The sequence below is a fragment of the Gossypium arboreum genome, chromosome 11, assembly GCF_025698485.1.
Source record: "Gossypium arboreum isolate Shixiya-1 chromosome 11, ASM2569848v2, whole genome shotgun sequence".
NCBI classification, from domain to species: Eukaryota; Viridiplantae; Streptophyta; class Magnoliopsida; order Malvales; family Malvaceae; genus Gossypium; species Gossypium arboreum.
Window position 1 is genome coordinate 88,407,363 of NC_069080.1, and position 14,555 is coordinate 88,421,917.

At 40.3% G+C, this 14,555-nt stretch overlaps 1 non-coding gene across 1 annotated transcript; it reads left to right on the top strand.

Moving 5' to 3' along the window:
• Positions 1–3,432: 3,432 nt before the first annotated feature.
• On the top strand, positions 3,433–3,539 carry LOC128284463 (small nucleolar RNA R71). Its single transcript, XR_008274889.1, has one exon. It is a non-coding gene; the product is annotated as a small nucleolar RNA R71 (small nucleolar RNA).
• Positions 3,540–14,555: the final 11,016 nt, after the last annotated feature.

The following is a 14,555-nucleotide window of genomic DNA, read 5'->3' on the forward strand; positions in this document are numbered from 1 at the left end:
AGAACAAAACATAGCTAAGCAATCCATTCAACTCAAATCTCGACAAAAATAGGGATTAATTTAGGGGATTTCAACAGTAATGGGTTAAAGGTTAATATTAAGGGTAATACAAGAAATGACTTGTTAGGCTCAAGGGGGTTTACTAGGGGTTAATCGTGGAGGTAGGCTTTTCATGGCATGAGTGGGTTAATCCTAAGTGCCTTAATCATTTTGATATATCAAATCAAATGATGTGGTCTCAACATGCATAATCAAGCAAGTTCTAGAACAACAGTTCAATACTGACGCATTCAAAGCATAAATGCATAAATGCCTATGTTTTAATTCAAGAAATACCAATCAATCATAAATCAATTAAAATTTATCCTAAATATGATATGAGAGTTTTTCAAGAGAACAAGGTGATTATTCAGGTATTTTTTTGATAATGAATGAATGCCCCCCCACACTCAAGATATACATTGCCTTCAATGTACAAAGATAGATATTAGAGTATAAAAATAAGAGAGGGAGAGAAGTGAAACTTCCTGTATGATAAATTCCTCAAAATAGAGTTTTGGAGAGTGATAGGTTCGAGAGTGGAGAAGGATACTTCGACGGTCGTAGAGGTTCATTAGGCCATAAGTCCTGTGCCAAAAGAATATTATATCTAGTGGTAGCTATGGTCGTGGCCATGCAGGACATGGTAGTGGTGGAGTTTTAGTTCATATGTGATGAAGAGCTTAAGAGCTCTATATAACTGTGATAAAATCAATAACTTTTTAGGGGATATTAGGAAAAATAATTACTCAAAAAGAAAAACTGAAATTGATAATTAAAAATAAAATTTCTAAAATCTAATAAAAATAAATAGTAGTTTCAATAAAAATTAAAAACATAAAATAACAAATAAATATTTCTAATCATCTTCATCGTTGGATGGTTCGCGAGGTGGAACTGGCGATGAGATGTGGAGGTACTGACAAATCTGCTGTAGGGTAGCATCAATGTTGTCAAATAGTTGAAAACACTGATGCTCGAATCGAGTGAAGCGCTTAGAGATGTCAGCATATGAAGCCGCCGAATGAACTGGACGAGAGGGTGGTGGTGGCTGAGTCGGTGGGTCCTCGTGCTGTGGGGGGACATTATCAAGAATATCCTCTTAGGCCTCCTCCTCAGTAGACTGGGTGAGACGATACTGGGGAGGGTAGGTTCCTCGGCACCTCTCGATCATCCTCATGCTAAGGATGCTTGAGATGCCTTGTGGAGACATCTTGCTGATGAGGGTGAGGGATGATTCTTGGGCGGCGGTGTTGAGGATCCCAAAGTATCGCGCCAGCCTAGTCACATAGGGGCAAATGGTGATGACCCCTTTTCGATGCCTCTCTGTCTGGTGCTGAATCACAAGGGGGATGAAATAGGCGAGGTCGATGATGTGCCCTTGCGACATGCACCATAAGAAGTAGACGTCATCAGTGTTGACGACGCCAGTGCTCTCTCGCCTCCCTGTAATCGTATGAGCTAAAACAGCATGTAAGTACCTCAGGGATGGTGGGAGGACTCATGCCTTGGAGTAGCTAGGATTGTACGAGGCCATGCTAAGGGCCAAAGTGTGCTAGCACTTCGAGGGAGAGAAATGTATGTGGCGACTGAGAGCATGTAGTTCATTCTCCTCCCTAAACTCTTCCGTATATAAGCCTAGTACAGCACCAAACTCTAGGACGCTTAGCTGGCGGATTAATCTGCCTAGGCAAAATTGAACCGTGCCAGGATCATCGTACCTTGTCATTACGGTTTGAAGATGGAACGTTGAGCATAGTTCAATTGTGAGCTCGAGGTATGTCGGCTCGATAATCCAAAAGAATAGCTCCCAAGGGTCGGTGGTAAGAAGAGCCCGGATCGCGTCAGCCAACTGGACTTGTTTGACAGCAGCCCAGTCAATGCAACGGCCCACTGCTAAAGGTCAGGCCTATAGTATTTGAAACAGCTCTTCTTGGGGCCCGTTGGGGAACTGGAGGAAAGGGTGACAAATTTCCGTGGTTGGACCTGAGGAAGATGACGCTTCTTTCCTTTTTTTTGAAGCGAGGACAACAGATTTCTTTCCTCGTAAAGATGACATCGTATACCTATAATTTGTAAAGAAGAAGAATAGTAAATACATGAATTTGGAAAGCCATGAATTTAAACTACTAATTTCAGCCAAAATATGAACCAAACTCAACCAACAAAATTCTTTTTGACAGAATAATTTCGTGACATTGTAAGGGCATGACGATGGGCATAATAATGGCATGTGAATGACAAATGAATGAAGCTTTCCTAACAACCTACATTAACATAAAATGCATGATAAATAATCTAATAATGCAGGAAATAATGAACAAAATGAACATAGTATGATAAAAATAACAATCATTTTAAGAATATGCATTAAAAATAAGTAGAATAGAGGTGAAAAGAGTGAACAAACACTAAGGAGGAGAGATTGGACGTCAAAAATGGAGTGAGAAGTGGTGCACGGGCATGGTAAGGAGGCCGTGTGGACTTGCAACAACTAGGGTTAGGGTTTTTGAGTAGGGAAGACAATGAATAGTGTAGCCTATTTACAGATTTTGGGACACACGGCCATGGGACACGCCCGTGTGCCCCAATTTCAACCCGTGTGTTTCATGTTTTTCCTATTTTGGTGCATCTAAAATTTGACACACGCCTGTGTGCTTCTGCGTGTTGGTGAACAAGGTCGTGTCACATAGCCGTGTCTAGCTTCGTTCGCTTCTCCCACGCCCGTGTATGCAAGCCCTACGCCCGTGTTGATTTGATAGGTTCGACCACGGGTGTTAGACACGGGCGTGTCACACGCACGTGCTATTTTAATAGGTTCATCCATGGTTCTTCCACACAGGCGTGTCCCACGCCCGTGTTGTTTTGGCAAGCTTAACCATGGCCATGTCGCACGGCCGTGGCGTTTTATGGCAGCCCGTGTTGGGGAAATCTTTTGCCCTATTTTCACACAGCCTTAAGCACACCTGTGTGATTGGCCATGTCTCTATGGAAACACCTGTATTCAAGATTTATATTAGTAGGTTAGCAGTTAAATACCAAAATTTAAAGAAATTAATAATGTTAGTGCTCGGGTTGCCTCCCGAGAAGCACTTATTTATAGTCTAAGCTCAACTTACCTCTCCGTTGATGGTCATGGTGGTTCAAAGAGTTCGTACTCCTCATTCATGTTTTCAGTCTTGACAAAATAAGGTTTTAATCGGGTGTTGTTTACCTTAAAAGTGTTGAACTTGGGATGACTCACCTCCACCGTACCAAATGGAAAAATACTTAGTACCATAAGCCTCTTTAGGTGTTTTGTTGTTGATGGTTCCTCTAGTAGCTGCGTCAATCATCTGTCTTGTCGAAGGATTCACACCATTGTAGAACGTTTGAACTTGCAGCCATAGAGGTAACCCATGGTGAGGGCACCTTCACAATAGATCCTTGTATCTCTCCTATGCATCGTAAACTGTTTCTAAGTCCATCTGCATAAAAGAAGAGATATCATTACGTAACTTAGCCGTTTTAGCCGGTGGAAAATATTTTAGTAAAAAATTTTTGGTCATTTGTTCCCAAGTAGTGATAGACCCTCGTGGTAACGAGTTCAACCACTATTTAGCTTTGTTTCTCAGTGAAAAAGGGAGTAACCGAAGGTGAATGGCATCATCAGAAACACCATTAATTTTGAAAGTGTCACAAATTCCAAAAAATTCGCCAAGTGAGTGTTAGGATCCTCATCTTACACACCATCAAACTGAACAAACTGCTGTATCATCTGAATTTTGTTAGGTTTCAGTTCAAAATTATTCGCAGAAATAGCAGGTCTAGCTATACTTGACTCAGTTCCTGTTACAAAGGTTTAGCATAGTCATACATAGTACGTGGAGCAAGATTTTGATTAGCCGCAATTGTAGGAGGTAGCTGATTGCCTTGGTTTTCAGCCATCTCTTCGGTTGGGGGTTGAATATCGTCTTCTTGCTCGTTCTCTGTGTATCTTAAGCTTCGCATTATTTCTCTTTGGTTTCTACGAACTGTACAATCTATTTCTTCGTCAAAAAGTAATGGTCTCGACGGGTTTCTTCTAGTCATAAACTACAAAAACCTACCAAGGGAAAGAAAAAGTAAATTAATTAGTAATAATAATAAAAAAATTAAATTAAATTACAAGAAAAAAATGGCTAAAGTAATAAAAATTTAGCGTTCCTAATATCTTAGTTCCCCGGCAATGGTGCCAAGAACTTGATCGCGAGGTTTCGTGATAGGTTTTAAATATTTATAATTACTCGTTCTTGAACTAACTATTATCGTGATGTAGGCAAGTGTACCTATCGAACAACAGTATAGTTTTAGCAGGACTGGATTGTCGAACCCAAAGGAACTAAAAAGTACTAGTAATGACTATCTTTTTATTATCTAGCCTAAGAATAATAGGGTTTTGTTTTAATTAACTAATTATCTAAACTAAGAATGCACAGAGAAAAGAATTGGGGAATTGCTTTTGGGAAAATCGATTGAATGAAGACAATACCTAAGGAAAAATCCACCTAGACTTTACTTGTTATTCTGGCTCCGAATCGGACTATTTATTCATTTAACTTGTTCCGTAGAGATCCCTAAGTTATGTTATTATCCCTATTAATGACTAATAACGTCTAATCCCTAGATTGAATAACCGAGAATTTTCTCTAATTAACACTCTAGGGTTGCATTAACTTGATCTATGGATCCCCTCATTAGGTTTCACCCTAATCCGGCAAAATCTTGTCACCCTATTTCTAGGTGCGCAATCAACTCCACTTAATTATGATAAATGTACCCTTAGACAGGGTCTATTCCTCCTCTGAATAAGAGCTTATCGTGAATTAGTATCCTGTGATATCAAAACAAGAATTAAGAACACATAATTAAGAACAAGTTAAATATTTATCATATGATTCAAAAAATAATAACAAGATTCATCTTAGGTTTCATTCCCCTTAGGTATTTAGGGGATTTAGTTCATAACTAAATAAGAAAACATCTCAGAAAAATAAAGAATACAAAACATAAAGAAAACCCAAAACTCCTGAAAGAAAATTGAGGAGAGATCTTCAGTCTTGATGATGAATCCGGCTTCTGAGATGGATCAATTGGCTTCCTTGGAGTAATTCCTTACTCCCCCTTATCCGTCTCCTTTTTCTTCCTCCTCTAGAGTGTATTTATAGGTTTTGGAATACCTAGAAGCCCTCTAAAGTGGCCTTTTTCCGAATTGGACTTAACTTGGGCTCGGCAGGGACATGCCCATGGTACACGCCCGTGTTCAATTACTTCAGGCCGTGCTCGAGCATGCCAAATCGACACGGCCATGTGGTCTGCCCGCGTGAGGAGGTCTAGGCTGTGTTGATTTCATACCTTGGCCCATTTTCTCTGTTTTTTGGCCCGTTTTTCGTTCCTTTTGTTCTCCTATGCTCTCCTAAGTATAAAACATGAAATTAAAGCATTAGGAGCATCGAATTCACCAATCCTTATGGAAAATCATCCAAAAAATGCATTAAATATGGGATAAAAATATGTATAAATTACGGTCTATCAGCACTCGTGTGACTACCGTAGCCCAACTTTCGGCTTTTCGGCATTTTAGCATTTCAGGTTTTCAGCATTTTGGTTTTTCCTAATTCATTGTGTGTGCACAGTGTATGTACACACCTGGTAAGCACACATTATGCAATCTCTTTAGCCCAAACTTACAATCGATATTATTCAAAGATTAATCTTACTTACTTATGGAATACTTTACCAAAAGTCGGAATCTCACCTTAACCTTACCTTGAAGACAAATTCCAAATAGCATCTCCTTGATCATGTACTCCTTAGCTCTGCATTAATCTTAACTATTAAACCGGAATAATAGATGACTAGTATCCAACACAAGTCCCCTTACCTTAACTATGAACATTTGGCCAACCAAGATCAAGAGCACTTACCAAAGTCTCTCACCGGAGGAGCAAATCGGCAGAGATCCAAGGATTGAGATTCGTTACCTATTCCTACCCAAAACCGATTAGAAGAAGTGAGGGACTGTATACTCAATACTTAGCAAAACTCGATTATGAGAATAAAGCATTTACACTAGGCTTGACCAATTCGAAAGGGTACTGGCGACACCAAGAGTATTCGGCCAAGAAGGTTTCTACCCGTGCGATTTGTATGGTAAAAGAGAGTTATTTAGCTCTAAGGAAAAAGAAAGAAAAGTCAGCAATAAGGTAGAGGAAGAATAGAATTTGGAACAAGGAAGAAGAAAAAGAAAAGAAAGCAGAGGGTTTTCAGCTTTTAGGGAAAAGAGTTTCTGGTAACAGGGTGAAGGAAATTCAGTATTAGCTTCATATCCTAGCATTCGGCACCTATTTATAGGCCTTATAGCCGAATTTTCCCGTACCCAATTCCCCGTTCGGCTCCATCACTTCTCCCTTCTTATCTCCTCGTTTTTCTTCCTGATAACCCCTTGATCCTTTCCTTAATTTTCTCTCCTGAACACTTCCCCTGGAGTCCACTTTCACGCCACTTCCATCATTCTAGAAGGCCAAAACTAAAATTCTAAAAACCCTAAGCTAGGGTTCGAACCTTGGACCTCCTTGCTAGCTATTAACGCCACCTCCCTACACTCTAAGTGGCGTCACTTAGCCACTCTTCTACAAGGCTTTTTGATACTAGTTTCCCATAACTTTATTTAAAAGCCCAACTACTTGCCAGTTCTGATTCTGTTAATATCTAAACTATAATTTCACTTATTCCTAGGTTCGAACTCAAACCTTAACTAAGGCCTACTAAAATTATCGCTTGGATAAGAATATTAAACACAATTTTTATCAAAACTGAAACAAAGAAAGTCTGGGATTTTAAGATTTTTGGGTTTCAGGATTTTTGGGGCGTTACAACTCTACCCCCTAAAAAAAATTTCATCCTCAAAATTCATACTTGATTCAAACAGTTGAGGATATTGATGTTGTATTGCTTCCTCAGGTTTCCAACTAGCCTCCTCAGCCTTGTGATTTTACCAAAGTACTTTGACCAATGGAACAGACTTCCTTCTCAATACTTTGACATCTGTATGGGCTCTTCCTCGAAAGTTAGGTCTGGCCTAACCTCAATTCTTCAACCGCTACAACATGTGAAGGATCCGAGAAATACCGCCTTAGCATAGAAACATGAAACATGTCATGGATTTGGCTTAGTTTAGGAGGTAACTCCAGCTGATAAGCGACTAGCCCAATCCGTCTTACCACACGATATGGCCCGATGAACCTTGGGCTTAGCTTTCCTTTCCGTTCAAATCTTAATACCTTCTTCCACGGAGAGACCTTAAGAAAAACTAAATCTCCCACTACATACTCTATCTCTCGTCATTTAAGGTTAGCATACGACTTCTACCTATTCAAGGCCTCCTTTAAATGATCTCAAATCAATTTCACCTTATCCTCAGTATCTGCTACTAACTCAAGGCCCAAAACTCTTCATTTGCCCAACTCCGTCAAACAAGTTGGAGTTTGACACCTTCGCCCATACAGTACTTCGTATGGAGCCATCCCAATGCTTGCTTGGTAGCTATTATTGTTTGTGAATTCGACTAACGGTAAATAGTCCTCCTAACTACCTCGGAACTCAATCACACATCCCCTCAACATATCTTCCAATACTTGAATCACCCTTTCCAATTGTCCATTAGTTTGAGGTGGAAAGCTGTACTGAAGTTCAACCTAGTACCCAACGCCTCATGTAGCTTCTTCCAAATTCATAAAGTGAAACGTGGTCCCTGTTTGATATTATGGAGACCGGCACTCCATGCAATCTCACAATCTCCGCCACATACAACCTCGCCAGCCTTTGTAACGAGTAATCAGTGCGAATAGGTATAAAATGGGCAGACGTGGTTAACCAATCCACTATAACCCATATCGAGTCTTTCCTAGTAGGCGTCAAGGGTAGCCTACAAACGAAGTCCATAGTTATCCTTTCCCACTTCCAAAGTAGAATCTTCACTGGCTAAAGCAATCCCGAAGGCAACTGATGTTCTGCCTTCACCTTTTGACAGACCAAACACTTACTTACAAACTCCATAACCTCGTGCTTAAGTCCAAGCCACCGATAAAGCTCACACAAATTTTGATACATCTTATTTCCGCTAGGATGCATAGCATAGAGACCGTTATGTGCTTCCCACAGAATGGACTTCCTTAGATCATTGTGCTTTGGTATACACATTCTCCTACGGAAACACAATACTCCTTCACTATTTATCCCAAAGTCCGATGTCCCCCCACTCTTCACTTGTCTAAAACGAGCACCTCAGGTCTCATTCACCAATTGCTTACTCCTTATCTGCTTAACCCACATCTGTTTTACTTGAAGCTCAGCTAATAAGCTATCATCATTTAGCAAACATAAACTGGCGAGCATAGCCCTCAAGTCTATTTTAGCCCTACGACTCAACACATCGGGTACCATATTCGCTTTGCTAGGGTGGTATTCTATCGTGCAATCATAATCCTCCAATAATTCCACTCGCCTACGTTGCCTAAGGTTTTGCTCCTTTTGGGTAAGGAGGTACTTCAAACTCTTGTGGTCTGAATAAATTATACACTTCTCCCCGTATAAATAGTACCTCCATATCTTAAACGTGACACCACCATAGCTAGCTCCAAATCATGGGTTGGGTAATTCACCTCATGAGTCTTAAGTTACCGTGACGCATATGCAACCACCTTCCCTTCTTACATTAATACACAACCGAAGCCCACATGTGATGTGTCACTATAAACCGTAAACTCATTTCCAAGCACTGGTTGAATCAACACAGGGGCCTCCGTTAAAACTTTCTTGAGTTTTTGAAAACTCTCCTACTGCTGGTCCATCCAAACAAATGGTACCCCCTTCTTCAACAACTTAGTTAAGGGTGCTGTGATTACTGAAAAGCCCTCAACAAACTGCCTATAGTATTCTGCTAAGCCCAGAAAACTTCAGATTTTCGATACTGACTTTGGTGTTTACCAGTCTAACACCGCTTCAATTTTTCAGGGATCCACCTTAATCCCCTCGGTTGACACTACATGTCCAAGAAAAGTAACCTCCCTTAGCCAAAATTCACACTTACTGAATTTGGCATACAGCTGCTTCTCTCCTGCAACACAATCCTTAAGTGTGCATCATGCTCATCTTCGTCTTTTGAGTACAAAAAAATGTCATCTATAAAGACTACCACGAACCGATCCAAGTAGGGTTGGAAAACCTGATTCATGAGATCCATGAAAGCAGTAGGTGCATTCGTCAGCCCAAATGGCATCACCAAAAACTTGTAATGTCCATAACGAGTTCTGAAAGCTATCTTATGGACATCCGCCTCCTTCACCCTCAATTAGTGATATCTCGAATGCAAATCAATCTTCGAGAAAATTGAAGCTCCCCTAAACTGATCAAAAAGATCATCGATTCTCGGTAAAGGATACTTGTTTTTAACAGTTAACTTGTTTAACTGTCGATAATCGATGCACATTTGCAAGGTTCCATCCTTCTTTTTCACGAATAACACCGGTGCTCCCCATGGAGACACACTTAGTCAGATGAATCCTTGATCTAACAATTCTTGAATCTGTGCCTTAGGTTCCACCAACTCCTTTGGTGCCATCCGGTAAGGAGCGATAGACACTGGAGCCATCCCACATAGCAACTCGATTCCAAATTTTACCTCCCTGCTGGGTGGAAACCCAGGTAGCTCCTCAGGAAAGACATCCGGTGTGACAGCCCTAAAGTGACCCTAGTCGGAAAGCGGTTTCGGGACCGCTAAACTGAGTCAGCAAATTATTTGAATGTGATATTTATTGTCTAAAATATGTGAATATGAATGTGCGAAAATTTTTAAGCTTCGATTTAGTTAATTGCATGTGAATGGAGTACATAGGAATTATGTGAGAAAATTTAGAAATGTGCTAGGCAAATGTAAAGTGGCCTAATAATGCATGTTATAGAAATGGTGGATTTGCATGTCAAATTGCCCAATATTTGAGCACATGGCCGGCCATGCTATGAGTGGAAACATGTCACAAACATGTTATGTAGTGATGTATGTTAGAAACAATAAAATAATGAGTATGGGTAATAAAGAAATGGAAAAAGGAAAAGAATGGTGAGATTGTTTCTCCCCCTCCCCATTGTCGTGAATGTAAGGAAGAAAACAAAAAAAAAAGTGTCCATCTTTTTCTCATTTCTCTTGGCCGAATGTTCTAAGGAAGAAAGAAAAACAAGTTGTGTTCTTTGGTTCTTCTTGGCCGAATTGAAAGGAAGAAGAAGGGAGTGAAGCAATCGGTCATCTTAGGTCACTATTAAGGTAAGGAAGTTTGTACTAGCTCTTGAAATTTTAGTCGATATTGAGTGAGATATCAAGTGATTTTTGTAAACCATGACGAAATTTTGATTTTAGATTGAGTAAGGTTTTTGACTATGGTAGTTAATAATGGTGAGTTTTGTTGTTTCATGTTAAAGTTAGGTGAATGATGATGATGGATGAGTGTTTGAACCATAAAAAGAATTCGGCTACCTTGTTATGAACTAGGGCCGAATGTGAGTTGGTTGTGGTTGAACATTGCATGCTTGGTAGAATGGTGGATGAAAGTGCCGAATGTGGTCTTTGGTTTGGCATGAAGTGATAATAAAGGTTTAAAAGATAGCTTAGGTTAATTGATACTCACTAATGAGTTCGAATGGAAGCTTTGTTAAGTGTGAAATGAGTGGCCGAGAGAGAATTATGGACTATTGCGAATGTATGTTGGATTGATAGAGTATCCAAATTGATTTTATGTGTGTATGCATGACCGAATATAATCGACCACATGAATGAGTACGTAGGTTGATGTGTAAGTTCGGCCATAGGTAAACATATTGATGGCTTTATCTTGACTTAGAAAATTCGTCTAAGGTGAATATTGGCTAATGTGTTGAGTTGGTTCATGGTTTCATATGTATGTGACTTTAGTGTCTAATGTATATATATGGGCTAAGTACCTTGAGTTCCTCTTTTGATGCTCAAATGATTAAATCAATTTATTTGTTAAATTAAGCTCAAGAGCAAAGGGGAACTAAATCCAATAAAGGGAAGGAAAAAGTGGTCGAATAGCCATCGAAATTGTTCGACCACATCCGAGGTAAGTTTTCGAGCAATGAGACTTAGTTTATGATTTGATTAAGTCATAATGTATGAGTATAACAAATATACAGTGATATGATGATTTTTACTTGAATTATATGTTGAGTTAATTAGTCTATACGTATGACGGGTAGCCGTATGTGCATAGAGATCGTGTTATAAAGCAAACTAAACCATGCTGTTTGTATGTGGCTAGTGAGCCGAAATGGGAATGCTTAATACGTGACTTGTGTTTGAATTCTAATTATGAAAATGAAATTAGATGTGTCACGATTTATTGATATGTGCATGAATGTTCGGATGATAACCGGGCAAAGTCCCGAGTGTATTTGAGCTAGTGGCTAATTCCGGGCTAAGTCCCGAAGGCATTCTTATGAAGCTACTATATCCGGGCTAAGTCCCGGCGGCGTTTGTCGAGCTATTATATCCGGCTAAGTCCCAAGGCATTTGTGCGAGTTATTATACGGGCTAAGTCCCAAGGCATTTGTGCAAGTTACCATAACCGGCTAAGTCCGAAGGCATTTGAGCTAGTGGCTATATCCGCTAAACCCGAAGGTACTTGGTTTGAGAACGAGTGATCTTGCTGTAATAAGTTAGATTGATACGCCGTAAAACCCAACGATGAGGTACGTTTCGCATATGCATTGGGGTAGTGATTCCGTTTAAATAATATTCGCCAAGAATTAACGAGCTTCCAGCCTTGGCTAAGTTGATCTTTGTGTATGAATATAAGGGTCGGTAATGTGAAGTAAGTATGATATTGAGAATTTGTGCATATGAGATTATCCGTTTAGCCATATGAATGCTATATTTTGGTTGTGTCTAATTTCATGGCTCAAACTTACTAAGCATTAAATGCTTACTCCGTTTCTTTGATTCTCTATTTTATAGATTTTGGTTCGTCACCATCGGACTCGGATTTTTGAAGTCGAAGTCGCCCACACTATCAAAGCTCCTTTTGGTATATTTTGGTTGAACTTTGAAATGGCATGTATAGGACTACCCTTTTGTTGTAGGTCATGTACCTTTCGGTTTTGTGTAAATTTGGATAGCCATGCGAAATGGCTTAAGTATATTTTGATCATAGCATTATAATCGTTTTGTATGTTGTCCGTCGAGAGGTATGGAAATGTTGGTAACGGTTAGTCATGGGAATGGTTATTCATGATCACTTTTGGTATATGTATGACAAACTCTAGTTGATCCATGGAGGATCATGAAATAGGTAAAGTTTACCTTAAAATAGATGCTGGCAGCAGCAGTGATGTGGATGTGAAAATCTCTAAAAATAGTATGAATGGAATTAAATAGCGAATAAATTATGTAATCGAACCTTGATGAATCTATTTTCATAGGAAAGTAACGAAACGCTCATATAAACAGTATATTATGAGTTGTTAAAGTTTTCGTGAGACAGGGCCAGAACGGTTTCTGGATCCCCTGATCTGATTTTGAAAATTCATTATAAATTAACCAGAGACATTTAGAAGTCATGCCATATATGTATAGATTCCTTTTTGAGTCTCGTTTCTATAGAAATAAACGGCATCAGTATTGAAGCCCTGTACAGGGAGATATCCAAATTGTAATGCATGAAGGTCAGTGTAGTCGCACCCTGTAACAGGGGAGACTTTAACTAATAAACTGTACTAATTGGCCTGACCAAAAATTCTAGAAAAAAATCTGTAGATGGACATATGAGTCTGGTTTCAGGGAAAAATTACAAAACTGATTTTCGAGTTTTGGAACTCAAGATATGATTTTTAAAGTGACAGTGATGCAGTTAGCCAACTGCCTGGAAATTTTAAAATGGACTGTGAAAGCGAGTGATTTAAGTCTGCAAACCCCTCGTGTCCGACTCTGGCAACGGTCTCGGGTACGGGGTGTTACATTTAAATTGGTATCAGAGCTACGGTTTAGTCGATTCTAGGACTACCATAATGCGTTGGGTTTAGCTATACATGCCATTTATGTGATTATTTGATAGTGTGGTGATTTCTGACATTTGCAAATGTGTTTATTTATAGTAATGGATCCCGATCCCGACCGAGCGGTAGCTGATGATCTTGAGAGTGTAGCACCTGCTCCCGCACAAGGGACAGCGCCGGCGGACTCTCAACCTAATGCTAGTAATCCGAATGATGAAGCTAGACAAGCTTTCTATAGCGTGATGAATGATTGGTTCAACCAATACATTCGAACTAATACGACTGTTCCACAACCTCCATTCCTGACAAATACCACCCCCGCACCTACAATACCTCCGGTAACTAACCAAATAAGGTCAAATAAGCCCCCAGTTGACAGAATCCAAAAACATGGGGCTACCGAATTTAAGGCTACGAACAGCGATGATGCCGAGCAAGCTGAATTTTGGTTGGACAACACTATCCGGGTACTCGATGAGCTATCTTGCACACCCGATGAGTGCCTAAAGTGTACTATCTCCTTGCTACGTGATTCTGCTTACTATTGGTGGAACACGTTGACTTCTGTCGTGCCCAAAGAGCAAGTAACTTGGGAGTTCTTCCAAACTGAGTTTCGAAAGAAGTATATCAGTCAGAGATTCATTGACCAAAAACGGAAGGAATTTCTTGAACTCAAACAAGGTTCCATGTCGGTTACCGACTATGAATGAAAATTTGTAAGGCTTAGCCGGTACGCGCGAGAATGCATTTCTTCAGAAGCCGTGGTGTGTAAATGTTTCGAGGATGGGCTGAATGACGATATAAAGCTGTATGTAGGCATTTTGGAAATCCAAGAATTTGTGGCACTTGTCGAGCGAGCTTGCAAGGCCGAGGAGCTTAGTATGGAGAAAAGAAAAGCTGAGGAGGGAGCAAGGGAGTTTCGTAAGAGGTCTTCGGGGAAGCCCTTCCCACAGTCATCGAAGAAATTTAGAGATGGCTTAGGCCGGTCTAGGGACACTTCGGGATTTTCTAGACGAGATCGCGATCGACCCCCTGTGAGCACACGAGTCACTTCGATCGCCAGTGTTGGAAATGATCGTCGAGACAGAACGGAGTGCCAATATTGTGGCAAATGGCATTCTGGGAGTTGTAGATTCCATGACCGCTCCTGTTACAAGTGCGGGTCAGCCGACCACTTTATCAAAGATTGCCCGAGATTGTCTGAACAGAATGTAAATCAGAGTGGGAAACCGGGTGCTACCACTGCTCGAGGTAGACCATCTAGAAATACGGGCAATGCTAGTGGTGGTCAGAGAGGATCTAGAGATGCTACGACTAGATCTGAGGCTCGTGCTCCTGCTAGGGCTTATGCTATCTGCCAGCGTGCGAGGATGCTTCCTCGCCAGATGTTATTACCGGTACTTTTACTCTCTTTGATACTAATGTGATTGCTT